Source organism: Rhincodon typus, chromosome 12 (genome assembly GCF_021869965.1).
Source record: "Rhincodon typus isolate 14 chromosome 12, sRhiTyp1.1, whole genome shotgun sequence".
Classification (NCBI taxonomy): Eukaryota; Metazoa; Chordata; class Chondrichthyes; order Orectolobiformes; family Rhincodontidae; genus Rhincodon; species Rhincodon typus.
Window position 1 is genome coordinate 39,648,713 of NC_063343.1, and position 23,107 is coordinate 39,671,819.

Below are 23,107 nucleotides of genomic sequence, written 5' to 3' on the forward strand. Positions count from 1 at the left end.
AGGCAACTAACCTTAGTTCAATGAGAAGACTATGTCAAAAATAGCACCAGATGTACCTAAAAATAAGCTGCCAATTTAACGAAGTTTCAACCGAGGACTATATGCATGCTACACAACAAAAGCATCCCGATATGGGTAGAGTTAAAACCAACGAACAGAACAAAACGTTGCAGTTTTGATGAAAATCGACATGCTCAACAATGGCAGAGACCAGAACGCCAGTGCAAATACAGAGGCAATTGCAACCATCTTCTGCCAGAAGTTACATATGATTCTTTTCCACATTGTCCTGAGATCTTGCCACCACAGCTGTCAGTCTTCAGCCATTTCAATTCACTTCAAGCGATATCATGAAACAGCTGGGTGTACCACTTACAGCAACAACTATGGGCCTTGGCAACATCTTACCAGAGGTGCTGAAGAGCTGCCCTCCAGAAATCATTCCTTCTTTACCCAAACTCTTCCATTTTTGGCTACAGGAGTGGCATCTACGTGGCAATGTGGAAAATTAGTCAGCTATGTCCTGTCCATGAAATGTAACATAAATCATAACGGGATAATCACCAGCCAAGTAGAATGTGGAGTCCTGGGCGCTGGAGAACTAAATATCTTGAATGTATTGTTGTCTCCCAAATCTTTCCTGGAACACCATGTTTCAATCACTCTAATCAGGTTAGCTCCCCGGCATGGTACCAAAACAACTCAACAAAGTTATAAATGATACCCTATGGGGCAGCAAAGGTAAATTATTCCCCCTTTCCCTTCTCAATCTGTCTGCAACCTTTGACACAGTTAAGCGCACAAATCTATACTTATGCTGATTACGCCTGTCTCTACCTCAGCACTACTTCTCTTGACCCACTGTCTCATGAACATTGGACTATTTATCCAAGTCACACATCAACCTGACTTGGAAATATATCACCAATCCTTCATTGTCGATTGCATGAAAATCGAGAAACTCCCTTCCTAACAGTATCCTAGGCGCTCATATACCCAAAGGTCTATAGTGGTTCAAGAAAGCAGCTCACTGCTACATTCACTAAAGCAATTAGGGACATCATAAATGCTGGCCTAACCAGTGGTCCCTCTATCTCATGAACAAGTACAATCATAGAACATAGAACAGTACAGGGCCTTCGGCCCATGATGTTGTGCTGACCTATTATCCTGTTTGCTGACTTACATGAGTTTCTGGTTAAACAATGCCTTAACTGTAAAATTGTCATCTTGTTGTCTAATCCGTTCTTGAATTCATTTCTAATTCTCTAATTTCCCCTTGGACTACACTTCCGATACAGCTACATTCTTCTAAAAATGTCCTTTTGAGTATCCCCAAATTTCCTGCAACATTGGCAGCTGTGCCTTCATTTGCCTAGGTGCCAAACTCTGTAAACCTTTTGTCTGTAAACCTCGATAGTCCGTGTGTGAAGTTCCTTGGAATGTCTTATTATGCCAAAGGTTCTACATAAATATGTTGCTGCTATTATTGTTTACTTGCACAGATGGGCAGGGAAATGGCTTAGGACCATAGAATGTGTATGACACAGAAGGAGGGCATTTGGCCTGTTGTGTCTGTGCCAGGCCTCTGTAAAAGCCATTCGCTGAGTGCCACCCTCCTCCCTTTTCCCAATGGCACCACAAATATTTCCTCCTCAGATAATGATCCAATTCACTTTTGAAATGTCGATGGATGTTGAAAATGATTGGGGTTTGTATAGAAAGAAACCTTGAAACTCCTGCAATTCTAATGCCATATTACCTTAATAGTTTCATTAAATCATGTTTGCAATTTGTCTTAAAAGGTTTTCATCATGAATTATATATATGTTTTAATGGTACAAAATCTGCAATTAGTGTTTTTCCACTGAAGTAGCCACAATAAATATACTCAAGCGGAGGAATAAAAAAAATGCTTTGTTTGAAAAACAAATGATAAATCATCTTTTAAATAATGGTAAGTTATAACTTGGCTTTTCACACATGTATGCATGCTTATTTCAGTAGCTGTATGAAAAGAAACATTCCATTTGAATGGTTGGAGTAGATCTGTGTTGTCAGACATTAACCTTTTATCTCGACAGAGAAGCTGAAGAAAACCCTGTGCATGAACACGAACATGTAGGTGCAATAATGAACAAAGGATAATACTGTAAATAAAGCTTAACTTAACCCAAATGCACTTCAAGAAAAGCTAAATCGAAATGTTGGCATTTCAGATTCACAAATGCAAGAGCAAAGACCAGCTGTGTATTTCCCCTTGAGATAAAACATATAGAGAAAGGTCATTTATCTGAAGTATTAACCCTTATCTTCTCCTCTGTATGACACGCTGAATGTTCCCAGCATCTCGTGTTTCTTTTTCAGAATTCTAGCTTCTGTGGTATTTCGCTCTTACAAGTAAAGTATGTGTTTTAACTTGGCATACGGTAGTGCAACAGCTGCAAATTCTTCTTGAAAATTGGATTAGTTAAATTTCACAGGAAACAGATAATGCACACTTGGAAACCAACATATTAATTTGTTGTAGAATAAATTTCTGAAAATATAGTCTTAAGAAGGCTAAGTTAGCGGGTTTGATTTTTGGCTTGTGCTAAGGTGACTTATCTCAGAGAAATAATTGGTGTTCAATGAGTACTTTGAGTACCCTGAATCTGAGAGACAGAAAGACATCAGGCAGGATTACCAATCTTGGTCTTTACTTAGCAATTCCCAACAGCAAGTATGCAGATGGATGTTAGCTGAGGACAGCATTGTATTTAAATCTGAAGGCCTCCATGGCCTACCAACACATGAAGACTGTCCATTTAGCATCTGTGTGTGACATGGGTTTGCACGCCATCTAAATTCAGCACTTTCGTAATGGTCAAACATCAGCAAAACAAAAAGATAAATATTTTTAAAAATGCTAATGTAAAAATTGGAAACTATAAATCTTATTAAAAAGACCTTACTATTTGTGACAAATGCATGAAGCATCTCGATTTTATTTAAAACGGCACCGACTGCTAAGCTTTCAGTTCATTTTGAATCATGTGACAGGAAAAAAATGTCATCAAATATGATTTAAGTTGGAATGGAAGTAAATCAGTTTAACCTTTATTCTCATTGGTGGGATTAAAAATGTTCTGAAATTAGGTAATACTTCAAAATCGTCCTATTTTTCTGCAGGTGCTGATACCATTGGTGTCTAGAATAGTAATGGAATAAAAATGAACACATTGTATGACTAAGAATTAAAGTGTTTAAACGTTACTTTGCTGTATAAAACCCAGAGAAAGTATATCAAAACTGCTCAAGATCTTCCATATTTAGAAGCCTATAACTTGCAATGTTTTTGTCCCTGAAATGTCCCAAGATTGACTTTTTAAAAATTCTGTCATAAAATAACTTCAGAAGGATGACATTGATTTCTATTTTGCGTAATTATATTTATTGTGCTATAGTGCATGTTGGAATTACTGTATTAAAATATAATCTTTGCATAAGATTGCTAAAACTGAATTGCACATGATAATAGGCTCCTCACATTGCCAGCAGGTCACATTCAGTTTTAAATGATCATTTCCAGGTTATTACCTCATTATCTAGATTTACAAGTTGTGTAAACAATTTCACCAGCTAAATATTTTTATGTTTATCAGCACATTTATACAAAATATACTCAGGCCAAATTTTCGTCGAGCATTTATCTAACATTTAATTCTGCATTTAATTAAATTTAGTCTTGCATGTTTAGAATTTAATTGCTTTCCATACAATGATTTGCAACTATGAGCTGATAACATCAGAGTGATTGGCCTCTGGGACCTGAGTGAACAAGGTAAACAAATTCACATCTCTCCCTAACCAATTAGATTGAAAGATTGTGAAATTAGCAGGCACAAGAACCATGAATGTGGTGTGAAGTACAATGGGTGTATTCAGCACCATGTCAGATACACAAACAGAAATAAAGGGATGGAAAAACTGGATAAAGAGAAAAATAGCCAGAAGGGAAATGTGAAAAAAAGTTCTTTTCTTAAAGACCTTCAACAGCAATTAAAACCTGAAGAAAGAAGATATGATAATTTGTAGTGGGGTTTTTTTTTTCTGCAGGGTTCCCAAGCGGAATATGAGTTGCTGTACCTGCAACCTTCGGGTGGCATCGTTGTGGCACTGCAGGAGGCCCAGGATGGACATGTCGTCTGAGGAATGGGAGGGGGAGTTGAAATGGTTCGCGACTGGGAGGTGCAGTTGTTTATTGCTAACCGAGCGTAGGTGTTCTGCAAAGGGTCTAGGCCCGAAATGTCAGCTTTCCTGCTCCTATCATGCTGCTTGGCCTGCTGTGTTCATCCAGCTCTATACCTTGTTATCTCTGATAATTTGTAGTAGCTGATTGGCAGTGACTAACACCTGCTGTGTCACTAAAAGGGTGAAATGGACAAGAGTTAACATCTACCACACAAATATAGCAGCTTCACACAACTTCAATGCATTTTAATGTGGAGGCGGATGGTGAGATACCATCTCTGTGAAGCTAATGGCATAATGGAGCAATTTGCACTGCAATTTTTTTGATATTTTATTTTAACTGTGCATCAGGTCTTGCTTGAAGCGACTGCGTGAATTTTCTTTTTTTTGAGACTGTGTAATAAAACAGCTTAAATGTGGAAGGTACTTCCATTGATGCAGACTGGTCTTCTCATGCAACTACATTCTCTTAATCTCACTATATCTTCATATGCATGCAAAAGACCAAATTTTAGTAGTGTTGGGCTGGAGGTTCTGACTCCTGCTGGGATCTTCCAGGCTCCAACTTTTGGATGCTGTATGTAAAAGGCGCCTGGGACAGCACTGCACTCACTGCAATCCTTAGAGCATCGCCATCACCCACCCTGGAGATGTCAGACACACGCCAGAAAACAGCCTCATGACTCAGTGCCACCTCAATAGAGGTGCTTCTGTTGGACAACTGCAGGAAAGGGATGGTAAGAAAGGTTCTTCTTGAGTGATCAAGGCATCCTGGACTGAGGTGGCAGCAAACGTCAGCAGCTGTGAGAACCAGCTGGAGAGGAGAGACTGGATACTGTGCCACAAAAGGATGAACGATCTGCTGTGCACCTCCAGGGTAAGTGCCACTGTTTCTGTTTATTCATTTGTGGAATGTGAGAGTTGCTTGTTGCACAAGCATTTATTTCCTATCTGTAGATACCTTTGGACGTTGCCCTTGAGATGGTGAGCTGCCTTCTTGAAATTATGCAGTCCACATGCTGGAGGTAGATCCACATTACCCTTAGGGAGGGAATTCTAGGATTTTGACCCAGTGACAGTGAAAAAACACTGATATATTTCCAAGTCAGGATGTTGAATGGCTTGAGGCAGATATTGCAGGTGGTGGTGTTCCCATGAACCTGTTGTCCTTATCCTTCTAAATGGAATTGGTTGTGAGTTTGGAAAGTGCTGTCTGAGGATCTTTGGTGAATTTCTGCAGTTCATCCTGTAGAGAGTACACACTGCAGCTTCTGAGCATTGGTGGTGGAGGGAGGGAATATTTGTGGATGTGGTGCTAATCAAGTGGGCTGTTTTATCCTGGATGGTGTCAAGCTTCTTGATTGTTATTGGAGCTGCACCCATTCAGGCAAGTGGGGGAGTATTCCACCACACTCCTGATGTATATCTTCTAGAAGGTGGACAAGCTTTGGTAAAGTGAGTTATCCACTGCAGGATTACTACTCTCTAACTTGCTTTTGTAGTCACAATGTTTATATGGCTCATCCAATTCAATTTCTCATGAATGGTAACCCCCAGACTGTTGGTCAAAGATTACTCAATGCTTCACGCTCCAATAAGTGTGAATCTAGATTGTCTCATGCCATTGCTTTGGACTATCACACAGAAGGTTGGGTGCCAGGTTCAACATCACAGATCTCATGTAAAATCAATGTCTGTCATTTCATTGCACCTATCAATGGATCCACCACTGGCACCACAGTGCTACTGGTTCTGACACATCTGCCAGGATTCACACTTCAAACATAAAAGGAGTTATGATATTCAGCAGCTCACACACCACTAGCTCACTGATGTTTCCTCACATCTAGGAGGACCTACGTATCTGATAGCTTCTCAACAAAGCTTGTATGGGACAATGAGACAGGACAAAAGTGGGTTCGGAATGGACAGCTCATAGGAGTTTTAGGCACACACATTATAAAGCTTCATAGGTTTCCATCAGCTCTAGCTCTTTGGTGGCACTGAATAACCTTCCATCTACAGTCCTTGAATCAGTAGCTTCTCCAGGACTCCCTTCTTGCAATTATTGTATGAGGACAATCACAATTTTTGTTGTTTGATATCTCTAACCATATCTATCAATGGAGCTAAAGTGTTCATGCAACAATGCTAATATTTCTTAATATTTCTTGTCTTCTGCAGGAGAAGAATATACATCAACCGACCTGAGCATGTACAGACAGGATGTGTGCTGCCTGTCACATAGTCCTTCCCACCTTTGAGAAGCAGGCAGCAGAGTTTGTAGAGGAGCTAGGACAGCATGCTCATGTTAAAGGGGAGGTAGGACACATGCAGCCATCAGGTGAGAAATCCACTAAGCAGCTACTACCAACTGTCCATTAAGGAGCAATAATTTAATAAAAGCTTGAGGAAAGCCAACAGCATTTGACACTAACAAACTCTGCAGTCGCAGGGTCCCAAATCCTTAGGCAAGGAAAAACCTTATTCATTAGGCCCATCCCTCACAGTCTCTCGTAGGACATCTCTGAGGATACACCATCATGGCCTTCCAACTCACCTCCCAACATTACAGCCTTTGAAGAAGGGTCATTGGACCCAAAATGGTGACTCTGCTTTCTCTCCACAGATACTGCCAGACTTGCTGAGTTTCAGAGATTAATGAGAAAGGGCAGAGGATCTGCCCAAGGATCTATCCAATATGATGGTTCTGACATGCAACAGCATGGCTGTCTCCATGCACCGTCACTGATTTAGTGCATCGAAATGTAGAACATAGAAACTAGAAGCAGAGGTAGGCCATTCAGCCCTTTGAGCTTGGTCTGCAATTCAATATGATGATAGTTGATCATACAACGTAATACACTGTTCCTGCTTTTTCCATTACCCTTTGATTCCTTTGGCCCTAAGAAGAATATCTAATTCCTTCTTGAAAACATTCAATATTTTAGCCCTAACTGCGTTCTGCGATAGAGAATTCCACAGACGCACCACTCTCTGGGTGTAGAAATTTCTCCTCATCTCAGTCCTGAATGGCCTACTCCACATCCCTGAGACTGTGTTTGCCCTGTCTAGTCTGTTTAATGAGTTCACTCTCATTCATCTAAACTCTAGTGAATATGATTCTAACTGACCCAGCCTCTCTTCATCTGTGAGTCCTGCTATCTTACGACTCAGTCTGGTAAAATTTTGCGGCACTCGCTCCATAGCCAGAACATCCTTGCTCAGATAAGGAGACTAAAACTCACACAATATTGCAGGTATGGTCTCACCAATGTCCTGTATAATTGCAGCAAGGCATCCCTGTACTCCTGTATTCTATTCCTCTTGCTATGATGGGCAACATGCCATTTGCCTTCTTCACTGCCTGCTGCACCTACATGCTTACTTTCAGTGACTGGTGTACGAGAATACCCAGGTCTCAGTGCAGCTCCTCCTTTCCCAATCTATCACTATTTAGATGATAAAATGTCTTCCTGTTTTTGCTACCAAAGTGGATAACTTCACACTTACCCATATTATATTTTACCTGTCTGGCATTTGCCCACTAACTCAACTTGTCCAAATCACACTGAAGCATCTCTGCTTCTCACAGCTTACCCTCCCACTCGGCTTTGCATCATCTGGAAACTTAGAGATATTATATTTAGATCCCTGATGTAAAGCATTAATACAAATTGTGAATAGCTGGATCTGAGCACTGATTCTAGCTGTACTCCACTAGTCACCACCTGCCACTCAGAAAATGACTTGTTAATTCCTACTGTTTATTTCCTGTCTGACAACCAGTTCTCTGTACATTTCAGTTCACTACCCTCAATTGCATAAGTCTTAATTTTCCAAGCTACTCTCTCATGTGGGATCTTAGTGAAAGCCTTCTGAAAGTCCAAGTAAACCACGTCCACCGGCTTCCCCTGCTCAACTCTACTAGCTACATCATTGCAGTATTCCAGCAGATTTGTCAAGCATGATTTTCCTTTTTGTAAGTCCATCTGACTGTCCAATCTTGCCACTGTTTTCCAAATGTTTTGTTATTAAAACTTTTATGACAGACTCTAGCATTTTCCCAACCACGGATGTCAGACTAACTGATCGGGAATTCCCTGTTTTCTCTCTGCCTCCTTTTTAAAATAGTAGAGTCTAAACAATATTGAAAGATGACCACCAATGCATCCACTATTTCTAGAGGCAGTTGTCTTAGATGTAGATTATCAAATCCTAGGGATTAATCAAGCCTTAATCCCATCAATTTGCTCAACACCATTTTCCTACTAATAATGGTTTCCTTCAGTTCCTTCCTCTCACTAAAGCCTGTTCTCCAACATTTCTGGGATGTTGTTTGTGTTCTCCTTTGTGAAGACAGTACCAAAACATGTGTTTAATTGGCCTGCCATCTCTTTAGAGCTTCAACTGTTTCTGACTGTAATGGGCCCTACATTTGTTTTCACTAATCTTCACATACTAATATAAACTATAGCAATCAGCTTGAATGTTCCCTGCAAGCTTCTGTTGTATTCAGTAATCAATATCTTTGTCCTGCATTGCTGAAATCTAAACTGCTCAGATCTGCTGCTTTTTGCCAATTTGTATGTTGCTTGGATCTAATACCATCCCCAATTTCCCATGTTAGCCATGATTGTGCTACTTTTCCCTTTTTAGCTTTGTGCAAGGCAGGAATGAACAATTATTGTAGTCCTTCACACATTCTTTAAATGTTTGCCATTGCCTATCCACTGTCATTCCTTTAAGTAACATTTTCTAATTTATCATAACCAGCGCATCATAAATTCAGCCTTGCTATTCCCACAGTCACAGCAAATGTTAAAGTTTTTAAGGTACACACAATACACTCATTTACCAGACTTTCAGACCAAGGTGGATAAAAAAACACAGACTGGATTTATGCGCTAATCAAGAATTATTATTTATTACAAGCAATCAGAATATAGCTACAGATAAACAGATATAAAGCACTGGTGTATACCACTACCAACTAAATTCATATACCTTACAATCTCCACACACGCACGCACGCGCACGTACGCATGCATATACACAACACAAGAGTAAACAAACAAGTAATACAACACTTTGCACTTCATTCCTCTGCTCTATTTCAATTTGTTTAAACTTTTGACTATTGATATTTGCCTTGTAGACTACCTTGAGAGCTGGTTATTACCCGAGATGTTTACATGTGCACCATGTACAGCAGTGAGAAAGTGTTCTGAAACTCTCATTCATTTTTTCCTCTGGGAAATACATTACCTCTAGAAAGTGGGATCATAAGCTAGAGGGTTGGGTTTGAGCAGCATGTCTACATAGTGTCTACACATAGTTAAGGCTGTCTACATTGCTGCTATGGATGAATTCCCCTTGCAAACTAAACTTTGTATCACACTATCATGCCCCTCAGCCCCCCGATCTGTAAGCCAGCATAGCCTTCATTGGTTGCTGCATTGAGTATAGGATTAGGGACATCCTTTTGCAGCCGTTAAGGATGTTGGTAGGCTACTTTTGGAATACTGTGTACAATTCTGGTCTCCTTTTTACAGGAAGGATGTTGTTAAACGTGAGAGGGTGCAGAAAATATTTTCAAGAATGTTTCCAGGATTGGAGACTTTGAGTTATAGAGGGAGACTGAATAGGCTGTGGCTTTTCTCCCTTCCAGTGGAGGTTTGAAAGAAGCTGGTGGTGAGGAAGCTCAGTGTCACCATAACCTTCAGCACCATTGGCACAGTACTTCCTGCCAAGCCACATGGCTACAGACCTCCCAATTGAAGCTGGTAGATGGAGGTGAAAGCTTCCTTACTCATCTGTCGGCAGTTACCATGCCTCTGTATGCACCTTTCTCAGTAGACTGGCTGATAATGCTGAAGACTCTGTTTTGCCTCTTCAGGCAGTGCTCGCTTTACCACAGCTGCAGCCGCCCGAGCGCCCGGTAACTGATTCTGCTATCGTTGCTGTTCCTCTTTACCTCCTCCTTATTGCCTCAATCTGACAGTCGTGCTTCATTGTTAGCTGCTGTTTCCAACAGTCAATCGAGTATGGCAGCTTCTCCTCCTTCAGAATTTTATATAGCTCCTCCAACCAGTTCTTAAAGAACTTTTAAAAAACTTGCATTGGCCTTGATAGAGAGGAGCGTGGGGTCACAGTCCTGCCTTCTCCTTGCTCTTGTTAACATTCCAGGATGCTTCTGAAACTGACATGTGTCAGTTTTTTGTGTCAGTGCCCAAACCACCCTTGCATAGTGGGGTATGGAAATTAACCCCTAGAGTTGATGGTTGTGAAATAAATTGACTCTATCAGAAAGAATAATCATCATTTTCTCTGGTGAGTCTATCAGTCTTGAAAATAGAGGATGGCTAATATCAGATCAGCAGTTTATCTCACCAAGATCAGACCATCCCATTGGACATGACATCAAGATATTGTTCACTCATGTATTTCCCCTAAGTAGAGAAAAAAGACTGTCAATTTAGAAGGTAATGAAGAGATCTAAAACTTGTCACAGCACTGCCAGCCTATGAATTCCTTTAAAGAAATATTAAAACATCAAGTGTTTTATGATCCAATATATGACAAATTTTCAATCCATCATGAGAATCTGTACACTCACAACACACTGTCAGCAGAATCTATATCTTCCTTGTCTTTTTCTACCTGCCTGTTAAGTGATATAAATCATGGGATGTACAGTAGGCTTTTTGGTACTTGAGTTTCACAGAAGCAACATAATAACTAACTCTGATGCATGGAGCAGTACGGAGGCTAGGAAACCATAGTAGCCCAAGCCAAACATAGACACGCACGGGAATTCCTAGAGGCATGGTTCTCCACCTGTAATGTAATCAACAAACATATAGAATTGGACCTCATATACAAACCCATACAGATCAAAACCGGAAATGACACTCACCATAACACACCAGACAGTATAAATTCCAAGTGGAGTAGAACACCACCACTTCATCAGAGGCCCCACTGATGATGCTACCTAACATGGTGATGAAACGTCTGAACAAAAACAAGCCAGCTCGATGAGCAAGTCAACAACCTCACCCATAACCTGGGTTACAAATCTTTGCTAAAACTCCATAGCAAAGTATTCACAACATTTTAACAAAGGAGTCCCTGACAGGACAAGCTTGAGTTAAATACCAGGAATTTGCAACCTAGTCAGAAGGCTAGGCATGCATGCAGCATAAGGGCTTTAAGCATTTTTTTAAACAAACTAGATTGAGGTGAATCTCTGAGTTTGAAATTGCTTCATGAAATTGCTGAGGGGAGCTTGCTTTCATATTATGATGAAGAGAACCAGAAAGGTTAGAGCTGGTACTTATGGTGCATACAGAATGAATTTAAAAACTTGCAGATTATGTATTCTTGGCTCAAGAAGTGAATAATTAAACTGGTGATGAGGGGCCACAATTTCTCTGTGAATCTTGGATAGCTTGACCTATTAATTGTAACTGAGCTGGAAAAAAACAAAACTTGTTGTTTAACAGTACACTGAGTTGGATGAGAGTCAAAAACAAGGTTTAATCCACAAAATTAGAAAAAAACAGCAGCGGTCCTTAAAGGAAGAATGGAAAGAAAAATCACAAGGCAGCAAAATGAAAGGGGAAATAAATCAAAATCTTCAACCAAGATAAGACTAGATGTGTGGAAACACGATGTGGAGTTCTGATGAAAGGTCGCTAACCAGAGATGTTAACTTGGAGCTGAATTTTACCATGGACGAGGAGTTTCTCTAGTGCATTATCTGACATCATTCTGTGCACCTTACCTCATTAGCTGCATACCACACCTCTATGGTGCCCTCATGCTATTGTGCACACAGCAACTGTGGGAGTTTTGTCCCTTCTGGGACAACCCAGGACTCCAGGCACTGGCTGCTTCTTTAAAGGCCAACCATGCACCAGTTCAAGTATTATAGTGGGAGGGGAACAGGAAACAAAGCTTTTTAGGACGTAGGTACAGCTGACGCAACATTTCAAGATAGAAGTTCACATTTATAAAATTATTGTTATTTTATACCATCACCAGTTTGGTCGACGGTCATTGAGACTGCAGCTACAAGAACTAATCTCCACAGGTTACCCATACTTACTATCATCCCATCCTCTAATACTACGGGACTGTCAATACAGTGTGGAGCTGGGGGAACACAGCAGGTCAGGCAGCATCAGAGGAGCTGGAGAGCCGATGTTTCGGGCCTAGACCCTTCATCAGGACTCCAATACACGGTACACTGAAGATTTAAGAAAGCAACAACAGTCTTCCCAGGAGGAAGATGAAGACAATGAGGAGGTAGACACCAGTCCTGATGAAGGGTCTAGGCCCGATATGTCGACTCTCCTGCTCCTCTGATGCTGTCTGACCTGCCCTGTCCCTCCAGCTCCACACTGTATCAAGTCTGACTCCAGCATCTGCAGTTCTTGCTAACTATGGGACTGTTACTCTTTCCTTAGTGTCCAGTGTATTTTAACATCTTCTCATCGTTCAATGTGGTACCATCACATACCAGAGGCCTTCAAACAGTTGAAAAAATTTACTTCTATTAGCGAAAGTGAAGAAAAAGCAAAGAAAAGCATGGGTTGTTCAGTTTCAGTCAGGCAGTTGTATCACAGTTGTTAGCCCTGTTTCCCCAGTAATCAGCCTTGTAAAGCATCCACCCTTGAAAAAATAAACAGAATCATGGGAATTCTCAATGATATAGGCAGCTGAGTGGCTCCCGGGATACCTGGTGCCTACTTCTCAGAAATGGTACTGATGCTCTCGAGTGACTTGCACATTGAAGCAGTGGAATTCTTTTCCGTTTTATATGATAATGGCAATCTCAATGTGACGTGTCTACAATCGAGACTGCCTTGCACTTGGGAGATGCAGAATTTGCTGATGAAACTCAGCAGGTCTGGCAGCATCTGTGGTAAGAAAGCAGCCAGAGCTCACAGTAGGACAGAGTGGGTGAGTTGTACTGAAAGTAACCCATATAATGCAATAATAGTCCGAGGAGTAGGAGAGAATGGGTGGTTGTGCTAAAAGTAGCCCATGTCATAACAAGACTGGGTGTGAGTTGGGTAAAAAACATGGAAGGATGGAATCAGGCTGTAAAACTTGATGTTGATTCTGAGGGAAAAATGAGATGTTGTTCTTCAAGGTTTTGCTGAGGCTCACAGGAGCGGAAATGTTGGTCTGGGAACACAGTGAAGTGGCAGGTAACTGGAAGCTCAGGATCATTTTTGTCGACAGAAGGTAGGTGTTCTGCAAAGTGGTCACCCAGTCTGCATTTCATCTCCCCAGTGTAGAGGAGGCCACATTGTTACCAGGGAATACATTAGATTAGTTTAAATGAAATACATTGCTTCACCTGAAAGGTGTGTCTGGGGCCTCGAATAGTGAAGAGGGAAGAGGTAAACAGGCAGGTTTTACACCTTCTGCTATTACATGGGAAGGTGCTGTAGGGGTGTGGGCAGATATTGGGAATGTAGCAGGAGTGAACCAAGGTGTCCCAGAGGGAATGGTCCCTGTGGAGGCTGACAAGGGAGGGGGGAGGGGAATATGTGTTTGGTGGTGGCATCCGTTTGAGGTGGTAGAAATGGCAGTTTATGATCTTTTGGATGTGGATGCTGGTGGGGTAGCAAGTGAGGACCAGTGGGATATACATTGTTGTGGGAGGGAAGGGAAGGGGTGAGGGCCAAAGTATGGAAGATGTGCCATACACGGCTAAGAGCTCTGTTGGCCACTGTAGCGGGGAATCCTTGGTTGAAGAGAAAGATGGACATTTCTGAGGCCTGCTGTGGAAGTTGGCCTCTCTAGAAAATATGTGACAGAGAAACTGGGAGAATGGGATGGTGTCTTTACAGGGAGCAGAATGTTAGGACGTAGGAGGCAATGGCCTAGTGGTATTATCACTGGACTGTTAATCCAGAGACCCAGATAACATTCTGGGGACCTGGGTTCAAATCCTGCTATGGCAGATGGTGGAATTTGAATGAAATAAATATCTGGAATTAAGAACATAATGACGACTGTGAATCCATTGTTGATTGTTGGAAAAACCCTCTGGTTCACTAATGTCCTTTAGGGAAGGAAACTGCAATCCTTACCTGGTCTGGCCTACACATGACTCCAGACCCACAGCAATGTGGTTGACTCTTAACTGCCCTCTGGGCAATTAGGGACAGGCAATAAATGCTGCCTATCAGTGACGCCCTCATCCTGTTAATGAGTAAAAAAGTATAGTGCAAGTAACTGTGGGATCAGTGGATTTGTAATGGAAATCAGTGGCCAGCCTATGCCTAAAAATGGACACAGAGATGTTGAGGAAGGGAAGGGAGGAGTCAGAGTGAGCCAGGTGAAAGTGAGGGCAATATGGAAATTGAAAGTGAAATTGATATATTTTTCCAATTCAGAACAAGAGAGGGAAGCAGCACTGATGATGTCATCGATGTACTGTAGAAACCGTTGTGGAGAGGGGCCAGAGTAGGACTGGAACAAGGAATATACCTCACCATATGCCAGTTTTGCATTGTTAGGTCTCTTCGAAATCTGACCCATTTAGCCTCTGTTGGTAGCACAGATCATGACGGAGAGTATACTCAATGTGGACAGAACTTTGTCACCACAGGGAGTGTATATGTTCACTCCTATTGATACTGCTGTGGACAGTGAAAGGAAGATTGATGAGAAATAAGGTTAAGTAAGCTTTTCCTCTTGTTGATTCACTCTTCAAGCCTGGCAGCCAAGTACTTTAGGACTCAGCTGGCTTGCTCTGTAGTGGTACTACCGAGTCACTGTTGGTGATAGACTTGAAGTCCCTCAGCCAGAGTGCATTCGGTGCTTTAACCACCCTCAGTGTTTCCTCCAAGTGGCATTCAATATTGTGGAACACTGATTCATCAGCTGATGTGGATGAAGAGGTGGCGATGGGAGTTGCGTGGTAATCAGCATGTGATACCATGAGATTACTTGGTATTCGGAGTCAATATCCTGAGCACTCACAGGCCAACATCTCCCAAATGTACTACTGTGCTGCCACCTCTGAAGGGTCTGTCCTACCAAGGCATATATAGGGATAATAATGGTGGTATCTGGGGCATTGTCTGTAAGGCATGATTCCATGAATCTGAGCATATATCAGGATGTGTTTGCTAGTTTGTAGGACAGCTCTGGTACCAGCCAACAGATGTTATAAAGGAGGAGTTTGCAGGGCCAACACTGTTATGTTTTATGATTGTTGTTTCCATTGCCTGAGCTGTTGTCAAGAGGACTATCTGATTTCTGTTCTTTCTTTAGATTTTGTAATTTTGATACAACTGACTGGCTTGCTTGCCTATTTTAGAGGGCATTAAAGAACCAACTACATTATTGAGGTCTTGAGTCACAAGAACAACAGACTTTCTTCTCTAAAGCAGATTACTGAACCAAACAGGTTTTTACAAAAATCGACGATGGTTATTTGGTGGTTGTTAGGCCAGTTTTTAACTTGAGATTTTACTGAATTGATAAGTCACTATTTGCCATGGAGGGATTCAAAACCACGTTCCCGGAATATTCATTTGGGGGCTCTGGATTTCGAGTCCAGTGACACATGCTATCTGCTCGCCATAAATGCTCCACTGCTATTTTCATGGCAACAGTGTCCTATTCCTGCTCCTTGGAAGAATGAGTTGAAACTTTTTAGACTTCTGTCTGCTATGAAAAGAAAGATCCTCCAACACGAGTGGAAAATAAATTGTTTGAAGAAATAATCATCAAACTATTACACTCTGCACAGCAGAACTGAAGAGCATATCTGAAATGTAAATGAGCATGATGTTGGTATGGGGCTGAACCCATAACCAGGAAAAGGGAAAGAAGTAATAAAGATAAAAGTGATTGCTATAATGAAATGTTGTTATTTTGGAGTTTGAAATTGAAAGTCAAGTTTAGATGAGTATACTGATGAATAAATGCCACTTGAAAGGAATTGTCAATCTAAATGCTGAAGCTGAAAAAGCAACATCAAAAATGACTTAAATGCAACGCCACTGTGAAAGTGAAAAAGTAAACGTAAGGAATTAATCTCCTAACTTTCTATTTATTTTGAAAGGGTTGTCTGAATTCCAATTCCTTTAATGTACGACCTTCTGTGAGAATCTTTTGTTGCCAAATATTTGTAAGAACACATCTCAAGAAATGCTACCATACTTTCCTGTCACATCTAATGCGTGCTTTAGTTTGTGGTTGCAATGTCTTCCTTAGTTTCAGTACAACAGAAGAACTTAAATCCATTTAACTTGTTCTTGATCCTCTTGTATTAAAGACTTTAATTGTTTGTTCAACTGAACACACACTGAATGCAATGATTTCAGCCTCAGAGAGCATGGGACTGCACTGTGCACTTTCTTGATCCTCTGAAATCCATTTCAAGTTGACGAAACATACATTTTCAAATATGTCTACCCTGACGCAGAGGGATAATTAGATTTTCTCCAGCTTCAGGAGATTTCCTTCCACAGGAGGCAAAAGAAAATTTATAATCTAAGCTTTAGAAAATATATAACATTTAAAGTCATGCTATCTTATTGCTACAGCTTTGCTGTCACCAAGACGTCAAGCAGATTTCAATTTATCCTTGACCTCAAGAATACATCTAAATTTTTATGGAAGAAAAATGATTATTATTCAGTGGACACAGCACAGAAGACAGCCTGGTCATTATAATTCTCAAGGGAGCCTACATGTTGACAGTCAGAATACACGGACAAGAAGTGCCAGAAGTAAAATGGACTGCCTTAAGGACATTTTGCTGCAGTCCTCTAAGAGAAACACTTTTGATTCAAACTGTGCATTTGTGTGTTAAGAGTCTGGAGCTGATATCCAGTGGAAAGTCCATCAGTCTCCAGGCAGAAATCGGGAAATTGTGGATTATGCATTATAATGGGACACTGATAAAATGTCCTTGAAATTTTAGGTCTGTCTAAGTAACTCCTCCAAAGCCTTGAAAAGATGCAGCCCAGGCAATTACGATGGCTAAAAATGTGTATAAAGCACACCTTTCAAAGTAATGCACAGAAATAAAACACAGTAAGAAGATGAACATTAACTAAATTGAGCATAATTGCAAAACAAAATGGTGCTTTAGTGCAAGTGCATCACTACAAGGCTTTTTTTTTACCTTATGTTGGAATACCGTTCATTTCTTATTCTAAAGGAAGGCTTTCATATTAAACATTCAGTTTTTGGTAAAGAACAAACCCTATATCACAAAGCTGTGGTCCACATTATGATACATATGATTAAAGGCCTGCTATGGAACGCTTGTCACCTCTTAGTGTTTGAGGCTATTACAAATGAAGAATTTAAGGATAAAAGTAAGAACAGAAATATTTCGTCCTCCCTTATTCCATTCAGTGTGAAGAATACTGGCTGGGAATGCAAGCAAACTTGACAGTGAGAAGACACTGGAGAAAACTTCAACGTTTATGGACTAGAAAACCATTCAAATGTTTAACTTACACTGTTACAAACGTATAAATCTCTATTTGAAGCCAAGTTTATCTATTTCAAGCAATAATTTGCATTTATGCCATTACCCACCAAACAGATAGCATTCCCGTGCTGGATTCTGAAAATGATCTTTTCTGAACTGGTGGGATAACTCAATGAATGAATTGATCTCATGTGATCTACCACAGTGTTTTTGACATTCGTATAGCAATTAAAACACAAAAATATGGCAACTTTAAATATTCAGCACCACACGTGATCAGTTCCTGTAAACACAATGAAATGCTGCAATTCTTAAATATAGTAACATCTTTAAAATACAATGTTCTCAGTAATAATACATTATCACAATGCCAGCTAATGTTGTCACTGGACAAGTCATATCCCATATTGGAAATTGGTTAGATCAGTCTCTTCTTTGTTATTCAACGAGGTAGTATTTCACTGAAACACATGCACACAATGTTGCAGATTTGGTTTTAAGTCAAAATGAAAAGGAAATCAGGATAAAATAGAATGACAAAGCTGTTTACATAAAATACAACTTGAAAGATTTCAACCACACAAGGCAAAATAAAATTCCCATCTATCTCCACACTATCACTTTACAGTGCTCAAATACCAGAGAGAGTTCCCTTCTCTGTCACATCTATATCTTTAACTTAACTGTTTCTTTAAATTCCTGGTCTTGGCAGTTGATAGCCTCATGCTACTGAAATTGAACTTTCTCAGTTTCGAATAACCCCTTCAGGGTTCTAACCAAATCCTTCTGGTCTGGGGCTTCCAAACGCTCATATATGGAAGTAAATTATTTTCTAATGGTTCTGAAATAACTCCTTTCTCCAGGAAAAAGTGTTCCGACATCTAACTTCAACCAAGACTTCCGTTGAAATGAAACCATAAGCTTTTCAATCTTTGGGTTTTTTGCCAAGTAAGTAAAAAAGGGATTATTCTAATCTGAAAGCGAGTGAGATTTCACTATTTAGTCTGTCACATTGTAAAATAGAATCAAATTTCCATCATCACTCCAGGAGCTTTTTCTCTCACATTCTTTTAAAAAATAATGGCTCAAGTAAGACTGACAAGCTAATTATCAAACTCCTGCATATACACAGACCAAAAAGCACAGGCCACTAGTTCAACATCCAAACTAAAGTAAATGACATTACCATATTTAAATTGTATGCTTATATCACAATATTAAAAGTCTTACATAATCATCTTCATGAAGCTTACGTCTTGCAATAATTTTGATCAATTCTTTTTGTATATACTTAAATTTGTAAAATTTAAATGAATTATTGCAATGGCAAAGGCATGTTGTCAACATTAGTTATCATGCTATAGTTCTAAGAGTCAGGTCATCAGGTGTTTTGTTTTCCAATTGATTTTTGAGTGTTTCTAAAACAATTACGTTTCATTATTTCTTTATCATCAATTTCTGAGATATGAAGTTTCCACCTCCATTTGTAGATTTACCAAAATCTATCACTAAACAACAAAAACAAATTATAATCAGACTGTTGTTGACAGTGAGGAGGATTGTCTCAGGCCTCAATATGATATTGATCAGCTGGTAAATTGAGCAAAGCAATGACAGAAGGAATATATTCCTGACAAGTGTGAGATGATAAATTTTGGGAGGTATGTGAAGGGAAGAATATACACAAAGAACGTTAGGTCCCCAGGGAGTACTGAAGTATAAAGGGGCCTAGGTGTGAAAGTCCATAGATCCTTCAAGATAGACAGAGTGATGAAGAAAGCACATGGGATAGAGTCATACTACCCAACTCTTCCATACCAACTAAGTTTCCTAAATTGAACTAGTCCCATTTGCCAGCATTTGGCCCATATCCCTCTAAACCCTTCCCATCCATGTACCTATCCAAATGTCTTTTAAATGTTGTAATTGTATCCACCTTACCACTTCCTCTAGCGGTTTGTTCCATAAATGGACCACCTTCTGCATCAAAGGTTTCCCTTCAGGTCCCTTTTAAATCTTTCTCTTGTCATCTTAAACCCAGGCCCTCTAGTTTTGGACTCCCTAACTCAAGGAAAACATTGTGGCTATTCACCTTATCTATGCCACTCATGATTTTATAAACCTCTATAAGGTCAGCCATCAACCTCCTACACTCCAGGGCACAAGTCCCAGCCTATCCAGGCTCTCCTTGTAACTCAAACCCTCCAGTCTCTGTAACATACTTGCAAATCTTTTCTGCACCTTTTCCAGTTTAGTAACATGCTTCCTAAAACAGGGTGACCAGAATTGCACACAGTACTCCAAACATGGCCTTGCCAATGTCTTGTGCAGCTATAGCATGACATCCTAATTACTGTATTCAATAGTCTAACTGATGAAGGCAAGCATATCAAATGCCTTCTTCACCACCCTGTCTACCTGTGATGCCATTTTCAAGGAATTATGTATGCACCCCTAGGTGCCTTTGTTCAACAATACTTTCCAGGGCCCTCCATTAACTGTGTAAGTCCTGCCCTGGTTTGCCTTACCAAAAGGCAACACCTCACATTTATCTGAATTAAACTCCATCTGCAACTCCTTGGCCCACTGGACTAGTTGATTACCTTCATTGGCTGGCGTGTAGAAGTCTTGTTACAACTTTGTAAATGATTGGTTAAGCCACAGATGTAATACAGTGTGCAGTTCTGGTTGCCCCACTATTGGAAGGACATTATTACACTGGAGAGGGTGCAGAGGAGAGTCAGCACAATGTTGGCTGAGATGATATGTCTGTTATGAGGAGAGATAGATAGGCTGGGCTTGGTTTCCTTGGATCAAAGGAGGCTGAGATGAGATCTGATTGAGGTATACAAAATTAGGAGAGGCATAAGCAGAGTAGATCATGAGAATCTTTACCCCATGGCAGAAGAGGCTAAGACCACAGGGCATGAGTTTAAGGTGAGAAGCAAGGGGTTTGGAGGCGATCAGAGAAAAAGGTTCACTTAGAGAGTGGTAGATATAAGGAACGTGCTGCCTGAGACGGTGGTAGATGCAGGAACTCTCACAACATTTACAAAGCATCTGGATGAGTACTTAAAATGCCGGGGCAAAGAAGGCTATGGACCAATGCAGGTAAATGGGCTTAGTATAGTTTGGAGCTTGTTGGTCGGCATAGACATCGTGGGCCAGAGGGCCTGTTTCTACGCTGTATGACACAATGACTAATACAATGAATTTAAGCAATTTAGCAAGTGTTTGCACTAATATGATGTCTGATTAAAGAAGTTCAACTGCTTATTGTTACATGACTCTGGAGAGTATTTTGCTTACATTGTGATTACGTTTGGTACTGAACTCATGAAGAAGATTAAAGTAAGGATCTCTGTAATGATGACAACTAATGTGGAAATAAACAGTCATTTATGGATTTGTTAGCTATTGTATTAATGGAATTTTATCCCAAATATATCAACTGTCACATATCTGTTGAGTCGACTCTTTGGAAATAGATGTACAGGGATAGATTGTTGCACCTAATGGACTGTTTTTATGCTGCAATTTCCAAACAATTCTCAGAAATGTGTCACGAAAGCAATTTATGTTGTGACTCGGTTTTTCACCCTCTTAGTTGACCCCAAAAATTATTACATGCATTGAACATGCAGCTATGTCACGCTCCAAAAAAACATAGTTCAAATGCTGCCCAGAATCAAAAAGGAAGCCAATTACAAAGAGGAACTTTATTACTTACTAACACCAAGAAAAATAATAAAACGCCACATCAAGCACACACATAAATACAAGCATAAGATTTCAAAAGGGAGCATCTCTATTAGAAAACAATTAACAATAAATAGTTTAAAAAGTCCTTAGAGTTCTCAAGGCATTCGGTTTTAACTTGAGACTATGGTTCTTCTACTGACACCATCAAAACAAAAATTACTGGAGAAACTCAACAGGTCTGGCAGCATCTATGAAGAGAAAATAGAGATAACATTTCGAGTCCAGTGACCCTTCTTCAGGAGTTCAAGTTTCTCCAGCATTTTCTGTTTTTGTTTGTTTCAGATCTCCAGCATCTGCAATTTGTCTTATTTTTGTTCTTCAATTGATACATTTTATCCTCCGCAGGAGCAAAATTTGTGCATATCTTTCAATTATGGGTGATTGAATACTTCTTCAATTTGCTTTTTCACTGGATGCTGTTTATTAAGAGGCTGAGAGAAATGTGGAGAGAAAGCAAGCCTTCTAATTCTGCTGTGAAAGGGTTAGGGCAAGGACTGTGCTTTGCCCCAAAAGCTGTCTCCTGAAAAACAGTTTCTTTGTGTATCCCTGTATTCAGCTTCATTGTTTTTCCCAAGTTGGATAATCAGCAGGCGACTTTTTTCCCAATATGTGAAATTTCAGACAAGTACAAATCAAACAGGAGATACAGATCTGTTTCAGTCATTTTGAATAATTTCCCTTCACACTTGGTCTTGTTTATTTATCATTTAATGATCTTGGATCAACAACTATGGCCATCTTAAATCTCAATTTCCTTATTTAAAACTGTTTCAGGTCCCAGGAATTAAAAATTAGATGATGGAAGCTGAAAATTGGTAATCTATTTTCACCACGGTTATGACAATGACTGGAGCTGTGTGAATGGTTGACGATGCTGGCAATAAAATCAGCAGCATTGGCACATTGGGGGCTAGAACTTTGTATGCCCAGGATTCTGGATGTGGGCATCGCAATTTGATACCTGCCAATGCTGGTTTCCAATCGAGGCGGGCAGGATGTAATTTTAATGGATGATTGTAATGTGTTGCCAAACAGTTTCCTCTTTATTCTTTTTGCTGCCAGGTGTCTCTACGCTTAAGCAAGGTTCTGCGAAGCATACTGCTGGTAACACTTGGCAGAGCCAGCCTTCTCTTCTTAAAGATAGATTGTCTTTCTCAGAGTGGAGCTGTATTGAACGATCTTGGTAACGGTATATGGAGACACTGACAGGTTGATGTGAAGCTGGTGATATTGCAGCTGGATGAATTATTTGAATGACAGACCACTGACCACCTGAACACAGGTAAGGTTCTGAGGTGACGTGTATGGAGCTGGTACTGAAAGCATTAATAGTGGAGTTGGACAGCAGGAAATGAAGTACCAGGAGGCCTTCAAGGATCACAAGAAGGATATGGAAGCAAGAGATCAGGGACATTGATTCCTGCGACCTGGCTCCCAGAACCTGGGACCAATGTAATAAGAAGTCTAAGGACCTAATTTGCAAAGGTCAGTGATAGTATCTTCACAGACATTCACCATCGCATTGGCAACTTCTTACATGGCTCAACGCACCACACTGCCTTCACAAACCTAACAGCACCCTTTGGCAGTCAGGGCCCAGATCTCTTATCCAGATAGCTTAACTCACCCGTC

General features: G+C 40.3%; 1 protein-coding gene across 2 annotated transcripts in view; it reads right to left on the minus strand.

Moving 5' to 3' along the window:
• LOC109929127 (SPARC (osteonectin), cwcv and kazal like domains proteoglycan 1) overlaps nucleotides 1-23,107 on the minus strand; it is a 468,013-nt gene that overhangs the window by 62,583 nt on the left and 382,323 nt on the right. The gene's annotated exons all lie outside the window — the stretch shown is intronic.